The sequence below is a fragment of the Apaloderma vittatum genome, unplaced genomic scaffold (assembly GCF_000703405.1).
Source record: "Apaloderma vittatum isolate BGI_N311 unplaced genomic scaffold, ASM70340v1 scaffold499, whole genome shotgun sequence".
Lineage (NCBI taxonomy): Eukaryota > Metazoa > Chordata > Aves > Trogoniformes > Trogonidae > Apaloderma > Apaloderma vittatum.
The window spans coordinates 40960-53407 of record NW_009735660.1 but is presented as its reverse complement, the minus strand read 5'-3'; the positions used below and the strand labels follow the sequence as shown (position 1 = coordinate 53407).

The following is a 12448-nucleotide window of genomic DNA, read 5'->3' as shown; positions in this document are numbered from 1 at the left end:
CAGCAGGAAGTTCAAATTTTCCCTACTTTTTCTTTTGCTTCTGACAGATCTGTAGAAACCTCTTGTTGTCCTTCAAATCTGTCATTAGATTCAACGTCAGGTGGGCTTTGGCTTTGTTAACACCATCTCAACATGCTCTGAATGCTTGATGTTAGTTCAGATTCACATGATACTGCTTACACCACTTGTATGCTTCTTTTCTTTGTTTGATTTTTAGGAGCTCCTTGTTCATCCATGCAATCCTCTTGATGCTTTTGCTTGATTTCCTGCTTTTCAGGATGGACTGTTCTTTAGCCTGGAGAAAATGATTTCTGAATGCTGACCAGCTCTTCTGGGCCACTCTTCTCTCCATCACCATATTCTATGAGATTCTTTCAAGCAAGTCCTCAACAGGCCAAAGTGTTCTTTCCTTGTGCAGGTTATGATCCTACTTTTTGCCTCGTTTCTGCCTCTTCAGATCTTACACTTCGCTGTCCCATTTTCACTGCAGCTAAAGCTGCCCATGACCTTCATGCTTCCAAGCTGTTCTTTCTTGTCTTAAAGAATCATGTCCAGAAGATCATATCTTCTGTTCGGCTACTAAGTCACTTGTTATCAGTTATAGTCAGTTACCAGTTATCAACAACGCACTTGAGAAACTACCGGAATTGATTGTCCCTGCACAAGATATTGGGGTGGTTAAAGTTCTTCATGAGGGCCACAGTCTGCACACATAAGATTTCTTCCAATTTTCTGAGGTCTCTTCTACTTCTTCCTCTTCAGACAATATGTAGGAGACACCCACCATAACATTGTCATCACTGGTCTGCCTCTGATTTGGACCTGTAACCTCCCAGCTGACTCAAACTCCATCCCAAAGCAGAGCTCCATGATGTTTGCTGCTCTCATGTACAGAGCAATTCCACCTCCTTGCTGATCCAGCCTGTCACAGAATCGTTGGAGGTGGAAAGGACTTCTAGAGATCATCTAGTCTAACCCCTGCTGCTAAAACAGGATTGCCTAGAGCACATTATGCAGGATTGCATGCAGGCAGATTTTGAGTCTCCAGAGAAGGAGACTCCACCACCTCTCTGGGCGGCCTGTTCCAGTGCTCCGTCACCCTCACAGTAAAGAAGTTTTTCCTCATAATTAGATGGAACTTCCTCTGTTCCAGTTTAGGCCCATTGCCTCTTGTCCTGTCACTGGGCACTACTGAAAAAAGTGTTTGTAAGGTCTCCCCTCAGCCTTCTCTTCTCCAGGCTAAACAGTCCCAGCTCTCTCAACCTTTCCTCAAAAGAGGAATGCTCCAGTCCTCCAGTCATTTTCATTGCCCTCCACTGGACTCTCTCCAGCAGTTCCCTGTCTCTCTTGAACTGAGGATCCCAGAACTGGACACGATATTCCAGATGTGCCCTCACCAGGGGTCACATCTAGAGGGAAGGAGAGGATGACCTCCATTGACCTACTGGCCACACTCCTCTTAATGCAGCCCAGGATACCATTTGCCTTCTTGGCAACAAAGGCACATTGCTAGCTCATGGTTAACTTTCTGTCTGCCTGGACTCCAAGACCCTTCTGCTCAGGGCTATTTTCCAGCAGGTCTACTCCTAACCTTTTCTGGTGCAATTGAGTTGTTCCTCCCCAGGTGTAAGACCTGTCCTTCCTAAAGAGTCTATACCCATCCAAGGCAGCACTCTAGTAATGTGAGCTACCCCACCCTGATTCAGGCTGCTCAGGGAAGTAGTTGAGTCATGATCCCTGGAGGTATTTAAAAGACATGTAGGGAAGTGCTTAGGGACATGGTTTAGTGGTGGACTTGGCATTACTAGGCTAATGGTTTGACTTGATGATCTTAAAGGCCTTTTCCAACCTAAATAGTTCTATGATTCTATGATTTTATGACTCCTTGATCTCAATGAGATCAGAGTCCTGAAATTGCACACAGACAACTAATTCCTTTTATTTACCCACCTCAGCCTACTGCATCAGGGAGCAGCTTATTTTTGCAGAAAGTGTGTGAATATCCACCACATTTTTTTTTCATTTCTAAAACTCTAGACTAGGAAGGAGATTGCTAAACTACTGTTAAACTGTGATATTAAGTAGAGGAATCGTGAGCAAGTACAAGAAAACAGTGCTTTTTCACATCTCATTTATTGCCTTGAAGTAATCCAAAGTCATGTGAAAAGACAGTCAAGGTCTCATTTCACTTTAGCAACTGCTGTCTGACATTCCTATTACAGAAATCGTTATGTCTCTGCTCACATTTACTGACAATCTGAAAAAAGAGGACTGTATCTGGGCCATTATAGATCAAGCTTTTCCACATGGAAAAATGAGGAGCAGCATGTTTACAGAGCAGAAGTCTATTACATTCAAGAAGCCTAAAGTATCTGGTTAATTACAGTTAAATTCCTGGAATAAATTGACAATATTCCAAACAAGACTTTATCAGCTTCTTTGCAATACAGTTCATTTTACTGGCATGCTGTTCAAAGGTTTCTCTTGCAACTCATATTTAGGAGAGTTACGTAAAACTTGATGTAGGAATGAGTGACAAAGGTTTTATTTATTTCATATTATTATCTGTTGACTTTTAAAGACATGAGTAACAAGATAAGTTAAGCAACAAGTCAATGATTAAACTGATAGAATGACTATCAACTGTGCTAGTTTTAAAAGAGATTTAGAATGTATGAAATTTTTAAAAAGTATTGAAGTACTAAGATTTTTCTCTTCTACTGCTTATTTACAGTCTCTGATATATTATTAATTACCCTCTTTCTCATGTAATTTATTTTTATATAATCTTTAATGTGAAAGGAGAAGTATATGTTTGATAAGTTAAATTTTTAGATCAACTTTACAACATGACTGGGTGATCCTTTGTCAAATTTTCCTAAAAGATTTAAAAATCCATATTTCTTCAGAGCAAACATTTTTGAGTATAGAGAGTATCACACTACAGCAGCGATATTAAGGTCTTGCATAGTTCAAGATTACAGTTCATCACCTACTTGAATAACAGTTCCAGCACTGGGAAAATAGCATGTCCCTCACATTTTCTAATTTTGAATTATCTTTCTCGGACTAAATTGAAAGTAGAAAGAGCTAGGTAGGCATTCCTTGGTCCCCTCTGGAATGAAGTGGATGTGGAGGTAAAAGTATGCATTTCCAGGGTTTATGTACGTTTCAGGTCGATATCACATATCCAGGAGAAAAATACTTTCTGGTTTCAAAAACTCACGTTGCTACATGCATTCTTGTTTTCCTCTATCACACTTTCATTTGGCAAGATATAGGTTTATTGGCTGCACATTAATGAGGCAGTCTGAAATGCAGAATCATCTGCTAGTATATGGGTTATTTTCATACATACAGGAAGGAATCCCTTTTATTGTCTTTACATGAGGATGGCTTTCTGGAAGCATGCATTTTATGTTGGAAGTCTTCAGTTTAATAACATTAGGACAGCATCAGCTGTATCTAATAATCATACTATTACTTCAGTATTTGTTACCTTTGATGCTCCCATCAACTTCTACTGCTGTGTTTCTCATCATCAGATATTCCAAGGGAAAGACTACTGGAAAAAGAGTAGAGCACAATTTTTGCCCCTCAGCTGTCAGTGACATTAATTTCTTTGTTAATCGCATGTAAAGATTCTGTTTCCTTTGAGTAGAAATAGCAACACAATTACACATAGCCACACATGCTTAAGCAAAAAAAAAATAATTTATGGGCAAGTTTGCTGCAGTTTAAGACTCAGCTGTAGTCCTCACCGTAGCCAGAACAGCAGTTCCCTAGTTATCAATCATTCTTGCTGCCTTGTTTTAATTTTGCATTCAAATTTAAGAGATCAGAAACTGGAACCTCCTTTTCCATGCTGCGTAGCAGCTGGTTCATGTGGGCTGATGATGTTTTTGTGAAATAGTTCTGTATATCAAAGATGTTGGTGGAAGGGGTCCTGATTCCTGCTTTTTTTCGTAGTTTCTGCTAGACAGAAGAGTTAACACCAGGACTGGCTGCTTGGTCCAGCCCTTGCTCTGAAGAACTCAGACAGTAACACCTGCCATTCCCCAGTTGCTGTTATAGTAATCAGCTTCTATATCCAAAACCCACAAATATGGCTACAGTGGTCTGGTGAAACATAGAGATTGATCCCACAGGCTCTTGAGGACTTATTCCACCATGGGTCAGCAGCTGACAAAGGGCCATCTACTGTATGAGCATTGCACATCCTTTGGGTGGACAACACCATTGCCTCATGGGAAATATCAGTTTTGGGGTAAGGCTTATAAATTCAGAGAGTTATAGCCACAGACCCCCACTAGCCTGATGCAAGTTTGCGGAAACCTTGAGGGAAAGGATAGAAAAATCTAATTTGGCTCCATATTTGTGAGGAGCCAGTGCAGAAAGAAAGTGACAGTGGCTTATGCTGCTGAATAGGTGAACTGCCATTCTTTGAATTGATTTTTACCTTTTTTCCTATAATTTTTCTCATCCCACACACCTATTTAGAAAAACAGCTAAAGACTAAAATTCATTAATTTGTAAGACTCCCTTTCTTGTGACGGTTTGGCAGGAAGGATTATCAGAGACAAGAAACAGAACTAGACAATTTGCCATGCATGTAATCTACACTATCACTGTTCTCTAGATAACCTGTTATTGTTATATTTTTTTTTGTTGTGGAATGAGATGGTGACATGAAATGGATCTGCCAAGAGAGATTGGAGATAAATGAGAGATCTGCCAAGGCAAATTATTTGTATTTTGGGATATGGCCCGATTTTTGACAAAAAGGGGATTCAGGTTAGGTTTTGATAATTGAAGATTTTCTTCAGAGTGAGCCCAAGTTAATACTGCTATGAGACAAGTAACCTCTCCATTTCCTAATTTGTGTTGTTTAAATTTAATAAACTTTATACTGCATTTGATTTCTTTCTTTCAAAAAGGGAAGTAATTTGTTTTCAAAAGGCACTGATGTAAACTGAAGATTGGGAGAGAAAGGAAAATAAAATAATTCTCCCAAGATCTATTGTTTAACATCCCCCTAACTTTCTCTTCAACCACACCATTTTCCTTTGGCCTTCAAATCACTTATTGTCCTCGCTACCAAGTGATTTCTAGGCAGAAACCAAGAGGATGAGCTAACTGATCTGGGCCCTAGGACATGAAGTAAGGATCCTTTGCCCAGTTCTCTGTGGTCCTCTTCACTCTCCTCCATTTCACCCTTGTCTTTTTTACCTCCCTCCCTCCCTCCACTACATGGGCATTACCTGCTCACTTCCTTGTTAATTATGGCAGTATATACCTTGTGCTTTGTTTGCACCTTCATGGCCAAGGAGACTGTTGTCCTAGGAGAGCTGTGGCCATTTCAGGGCTCTTTGCTGTAAAGTGTCTAGGAGCTGTGCACCTCTTTTACCGGTCATGCCACCAACATCTTTCACAATGAAGTGGTAAAGGCTCCACCTACACAGTCATGGCTGACTTTGTTGAAATGAAGATAGAGGCAATTGAAAGATACAGCATGATGCCGGTTAGCTCAGTCGGTTAGAACGTGGTGCTGATAACACCAAGGTCGCAGGTTTGATCCCCGTTTGGTCCCCATGTGTTGCCTGACCTAGTTGAGAGGCGTCCCTGCCCATGACAGGGAGGTTGGATTAAATGATCTCTAAGGTCCCTTCCAGCCTAGGCCATTCTATGATTCTCACATTTCTGAGTTTTGCAGTAACTCAGCTATGTCCAGGACCCAATGGTATCCAATTTCCAGCCCCTTTCATTGTTGCTTAGTCAGATGGAGTAATGAGTGTAATTCAGCTGAATTTGTGACATTGACTTTTTGATACCTCAGTCTGCACATTAAGGGTCTACTTCTACTGCTGGTTCTCTTGCCTGCCACAGGTGACCATAATCATGTTCACCATTTGCCCAAATTCTGGTAGAGAACAAGAAAGAGCGAACAAAAATTTTTGACAGTTGCTTTACATCAGGGTCCTGAGGACACTAGTAGGCTTTAATGATCCTGATCAAATTCATCTGAGGCCTTCCACACACCTTGCTCATAGGATTAGGATGCTATTTAAGCTCAAGCCTGGGCTTCTACTCCTGGTTTGTGACAAACTGGAGGTGTGCTTGGCATTGCCTTCTCATGTTCTCATCCAATAGTGGATTTTTTTTCCACATGGGCCCCAGGTAAGTTGTAGCTTGCTTTATCTTCAGTCCTGCCTCTTCTGTGTGCTGGATGGATATCAGGCTAATACTGCAGGTAATGTCTCTCAGCTCTTAGCTGATCCCTCACCGTGATTCACCTGTCTCAATAAGCAATGAGAGCAGATGTCTGCCTGCAATGCTTCAGAGCCCAATAGAACTTCATATAGAACAATAAAGTCTGGAACTGAGGGTTTAGAAGACTAACAGTGACTCTGCCTTGCCAAATGGTATTAACAGGGCCTCCTCCTGCACCTCCAATGGCTTATACTGTTCACTCATAGGATGACTAAACTACTTTTTCTTTCCCATCCTGAAACAAATGGTTTCTCATTAGCTACTGAACTAGTCCTTTTAAACATCTTTCTTTTTCCTTGACACTAGATAATACAGTATGAGAAAAAAGTACAAATTTAAAAGTATGCAGAATAAATTTACTTAGTGTGAATATTTTAGCAATTCAAAAGTCCATCTAAAAATATCCCAATGTTTATTTATTAATGATACTTCACTCATCACCTTTGACATTTATTTTAAAAGAACTACTTATTAATGAAAGGACAGTGCATTCATTTACTGGAACAGACCAACATTTCATAATATTTTTATCTGCTCAAGTATTTACATAAATGAAGGCTAACCTTTATTGAACTCATTCACTATCATACTGTATAACATCAAAACATCAAGAGGAAAAAATTGAAAGAATAAAGTATATATTTACACTGAGGTGGCCTTTAGGAGAACTTCTTATCAGCTACTACTGTACTAGCATGTTTAACTGAAAGTTGTGATTCCTCTAAGAACTTTTAAACTTGTAACCCCTAGCAGGAGGTAAAAAGAAAAAAAGAGCATGTAGTATCAGTGCCTTAATTGAAATTCAGAATAATGAGAGACTTATAGAGAAACACATTCCGAATTTCATTCAGGTCATCTAGAGTGGGGTAGACCAAGTTCCCCGTGCTGAAGTCTATCTGATACTACAGCTGATTACATATATGCTCAGCTCTCCTCTTGCACCCAAGCAGCTGGAAGATGGATCTTGTTAACAATTTATATGTTCTTGCCAGAGCATGTTGGCTAACTATTAACTCTCTGCCATCAGGGAGAAATTCCTCCTCTTAGGACAGATTGTTCCGTGGTCATTTTACCCTTCATGACACTCTACTTGTGAGTAATAAAGACAGAACAATACATTTCATCTGGCCACAACATAGGATTGTTGAACAAATTTTGCCCTCTTCAGAAAACGAACGATCAGAGAGCAACTTAATGAAGAGCCTCTGATTAAGAAAAGACTTATTCAATAATCTAAATTAATCTTAAAATCAAAATTCTTCCTCCACTTTTGAAATGCAGGAGGAAAAAATAGATAAGCAGCTGCTAGAATTAACGCACTGAAACTTTGTCCCCACTTCTTTTCTATTTTTTTAGTGTGTACAGAAGCAGCCTTATCTATTAAGATTGCTTAATTATCTTCATGTGATAAAATTTATTGTAAGCTGGTGATAATTTTGGCCATCCTTCAAGAAGTGAAAACTTCCTTTATTCATTAGAGTGGTGAATAGTGATGTTTCAGAGAACATCTGAGAGTAAGAAATGGTCATTCTGAGGGGACAAACCATGACCGAAAGTGTTGTGGATAATGCCTTCCCTCTGTGTATCAGTTAAAAACAAGGGGTGCTGCAGGGATGAAAGAAAAGCTGCAAGTGACTGGTGTTTAGTGGCAACTGCTCATAACAAAGTTGGGAACACTTTCTGAGCTGTAACCGATGGTTTCTGCTGAGACATGGCTGGGTTCAGACGAACCCTGAGGTGTCTGCAGTACCATTCACACTGGGAGCTGTCAGGACAGAGGATCTTGAGCAGAGACAGGTTTCAGTCAAGACACATGTCCCTTGGCCTGTTAAACAAATGCAGACTCAAGGCGTCTCACTAGTAGTCACTGGTTGTCATCCATACTATGCTGCTGGACCTCAAAGCACCTGGCTGTGAACGGGCAGAAAGCTCTACAGCTGTTGACAAGTTTTTTCTGTACAAAAAGGAGAAGGCACTCATCACTTCTGGGTGTAATATTTTCATATTTTTTTTTAGTGTTTTATGTGTTCATAGGAGTGTGTGATGAGCCTAGTCTATCTTTTCTTCCTTTCCCCTATCTCCTTCTGTGCTAGATTTTCCCATCCACAGTTTTGATGACATACTACTTTGTTGCCAGAATCTGTCCTGCCTTTCCATAGCTCAGGCCATGGAGCTACCTTGTCAGTGCAAGTATGGAATGGTAATTATTTTAGTGGAGAAAAGGTGGAGTAGCAGGAGGAGAAGCAAACAAGAGCTACAACAAAGCCTCCGATTCTTTCATGGAGTATGGAGTTTATGCAGTGGTATTTTCTAGGCAGACAGATTTCTAGCCCTGAATGTAATATATATCCCTATTTTTGTAGCTGAAGTTATATTTGTACTGGTAATGGCATGGATGTATTTTAGAACACATGCTATCTATCAGCCAAAGAAGTAATGTTAGTATTGTCTCGAGAGGTTCTAGGATGCCTATTTTCTGAAAATTTTAAAAATTACAGTATGGATGCTCTCTTAAAAAAGATACTGTATTTATAAGCAAATGGATTTCAATTTTTCACCTTCCTCTTCTCTCCCTTGATGCTGTGTAGGTAGTTTCTCGTAGCACTATAGGAGATATATTTGATTTGCTCTAATTCTTTTCTGATCAATTTTTATTTGCACATCAGCTACAATAGAATATGAACACCTGGCTTGAATTAGTAATGCCACATGTTGTTGCTACAGGCAGCATCTTCCCCTTTGATCACGTGGATTATTTCTTTGCTTTTTCTAATATTGTCTTGAAATTAATTGATTAGTGGACAAAGCACCATTTTGCCACTTGCCTCAGTTATTATAAGGAAAATAAAAACTCTTTAATGCAACAAATTTGCTAATGAATATGGATGTTAAATTCATTTTCCTTGGTGGTGAGCTCTTTGCTGTCTGACAAACAGCATCCACACAGAGGAAAATGCTTTTTGAGAAAGACCCTTTATTGAAAGTTGGTCTCTAGGGACTTCTAAATAGCAGTTGCTCTGTGACACCAACTATTTAGGACCAATGCTGCAAAGAGATTTAAGGCCTTCAGAACTAGCCAAGAGATCTAAAGCTCCACAAGACATAATATGACCTTTGTTGGATTTACAGCTCAGGTTCTGCTTCTTCATCTGCTAAGGGACAAAACCCATCACTTGTTACGGGATGACCAAAGAGAGAGTTTTTTTTTCGTACCACTGTTTCCTAGGTACCACTTGAGTAGACATATACTTGAAAGTGTCAGATGAGGTATTGGCATGTCTGGAGTTGTAGAGACCACCTGTCTCCTGTGGGTAGGGTTGTTTTGGAAGTATTCTCTTATTTGAAATTACTTTGTCAATTTTGTTAAACATGAATTTGTAAAACAAATCTCATCATTTAGAATAGTGATGACTTTTAGAGAGTCATAAATGAGGACTGAATATTAGCCTAAAGTGTACTTATCAGGCGGCCGATGCTTGCTGAAATGAACTGTAGGTGTAAATCCCTGAAAACAGTACCTCCGTGGGTGTGCCCAGTGATGGCCTATTGGCAACATTCTCCCATTGATCTCCATGGAAATCTGTGACACTACGTGTGTTTGGCTGGCTACCAGATGAATTTGCAAGCAGAACACACGAGAAATAGCTTTTATTAATTGCATTTGAAAGAGAAGGACAGAGAGTTTCTGTTTCCTTGGTATAAGCTCAATGAATATAGCTTTTGAAATTATTTTTCTCTTAAACTGGGGGAAAGCGAGAGAATTTTGCTCTTGGTAATTTCAGGACCAGCAGCTGTCACCTTTCTCTTAGAGAGGACTGTTTGATGCCTCTCTTCTGGAGCAGGAGGTACAACTTGTGTCTCTGTGTATTGACTCTTTTTCAGACAGGGCAAATATGTAGAGAAGGATGGAGAGCATGTAACATGTGGCTGCCATGAACTTGCTTACCAAGAGTGATGCTGCCAGCCGTTCCCTCTGGCTGAAATTTGCCTCAATACCACGGCCAGATCAATTCATGCCCACTGGATACATTTAGCAATGCAAAACAGAATTATTACCCTTGTTGTATAGGTGGGATGTTAGAACAGCTTGGAGTTTTTCTACTTTAAATTCCTCTACTGGGTAAGTGGTGATGTAGTGGTTCAAGGTCCCTTTTTTGTCAATAGCAAGAGATCAGTATTTTCAGATGCCATGCGGCCCATCGAGGGTGTGATTCACCATCTGCAGGTACCAGTTTCCTTGTCCTGTGCACAAAAAGCGCATGAGTCCACTAGGTTTAAAGTTAAGGGCCTAGGTTTCACACCCAAAGCTTTATGAGATAAGCCCAAATCAAAATGGTGCAGATTTTTAGAACATGTGTCAAATCCAGGAAGAAAACTTCACTGTCCTCAAATCCATGTGGTGCTGTAATTTCTAGCTCATTCTGCTTCTTCAGCACTTGGTGTAATGCTCAGTTCTCCTAAAAAGTGTAAAGAGCAGAAATACTCAGAGGTCAAGCATATGTGTTGGAACGGCATCTGTGCTCCTTGGATAGGAAAGATAAGGAGACTGAGAAGGTTCAGTCTTGAAAAGAGAAGACTTTTGGGGGGACCTAATAGCTGCCTTCCAATACCTAAAGGGAACCTACAGGAAGATTGGGGGGGGACTTTTTACAAGAGTGTCCACTGATAGGACAAAGGGAAACGGGTTTAAGTTGAAGGAGATTAGATTAGATTTTAGGAAGAAATTATTTTCTGTGAGGGTGGTAAGACACAGGACCAGGTTGCCCAGATAGGTTGTGGAAGCCCCTTCCCTGGAGATGTTCAAGGTCAGTCTGGATGGGGCTTTGAGAAACCTGGTCTAGTGGTAGGTGTCCTTGCCCGTGGTAGGGAACTAGATGATCTTTAAGATCCCTTCCAACCCAAACATTCTATGATTCTATGATTCTATGATTCTATGATTCTATGATATCACGTGCAAGTGTTATAACTGAAAAAAAGGTAGCAGCAACAAGTGTCACCCCACTTTTTGAGCTAACTTCCTCTCTGCACCCAGCCAGAGTATTAATGAGCATCTCAAGTCTCTGTGCTGGTGGACAAGCTGGGATTCGCAATGTTTTAATGTCGCCTGTGTTTGGAGAGTTTCGCAAAGGAAGAACTGTTAATGAGTAATCCTTGTCCATTAGGGCACTGAGCCAATGAGCTCAAGCTTTGATTCATTGTGTTATCACTACAGGCTTCTGCTAAACCTAAAAAAAACAAAACAAAACAAAAATGTTCCTGTGTGAGAATCGTTAGGATACTGAACTGAGTGCAGAACTGTCTTACATCCTGCCATCTGCAGTCTTCCAGAAAAGAACAGTAAGTAATAATTCCTTAAACTGATAGCTCTTGTTGTTGTATAGCATAAAAGCAATTTTCTCACCTGAATTATTTAGTGGTTGTTAATGGATTTTTGACCAGAAAACAAAGATTTTCAAAGCTGGTATTTTTTTGAAGAATAATATAAGGAAAAGTAATTTCATCTACAAAACTGGTGTATTTTTTTCCCTTGGGAAAAATGTCAAGGTCATGAAAAATAATGATAATATTGGAATTTGTCTTTAGAAAGCTGGCTTCTGTGTCACTGCAGGAGAGGGCATAACTTTGTTACCGAGTCTTTCCTGCAACAACACTATCCAGTTAATTATGTGCATCAGCTTTACAATTGTACTGTTTGTCAATTTTTTATCCTTTTAGAAATATAAAATGTTTTATATGTAATTAATGGAAAAATAGGGTGCAATCCAGAGAAGGAATAGGTATATTTGTTCCATGTGATTTCTTTGTCTGACAGTTTTGTGTACAGATTCCAGGTGCATCTTTCGAAGTCCAGAACTTTAGCACTTATTTCACTTAACTAGCACAAGCGGGGGTTTCACACTTCAAGTGATTACTATTTGATTCCATTGACAGTTTTTAAGAAAATGTCCATTTATTCTGAGTATTCCTGCTTGCCATTTATCTTCAGAAAAATATTATCGTGGTGGGACACATTCAGCTTTTATTATTTTTATTTCTGTTGCTTGTGTTACAGTGAATCTAGAGATCCCAAACTAGATTTGGATCCCTGTAGGCTAGATAGGAGTCCAAAAACTGGTTAATGAAGGAGGGTTTGCAGTTTTATGAGGTGAGACATGAAAAAGATGCAGGAGAAAGGAAG

The 12448-nt window shown here is 39.8% G+C and overlaps 1 protein-coding gene across 1 annotated transcript in view; it reads left to right on the top strand.

Moving 5' to 3' along the window:
* Window positions 1-12448, top strand: part of NR1H4 (nuclear receptor subfamily 1, group H, member 4) — a 55554-nt gene that overhangs the window by 3005 nt on the left and 40101 nt on the right. The window contains exon 2 of the mRNA XM_009876646.1: window positions 5780-5784. The gene's annotated coding sequence lies outside the window, so the exon portion shown is untranslated. The remainder of the gene's footprint in view (window positions 1-5779; window positions 5785-12448) is intronic.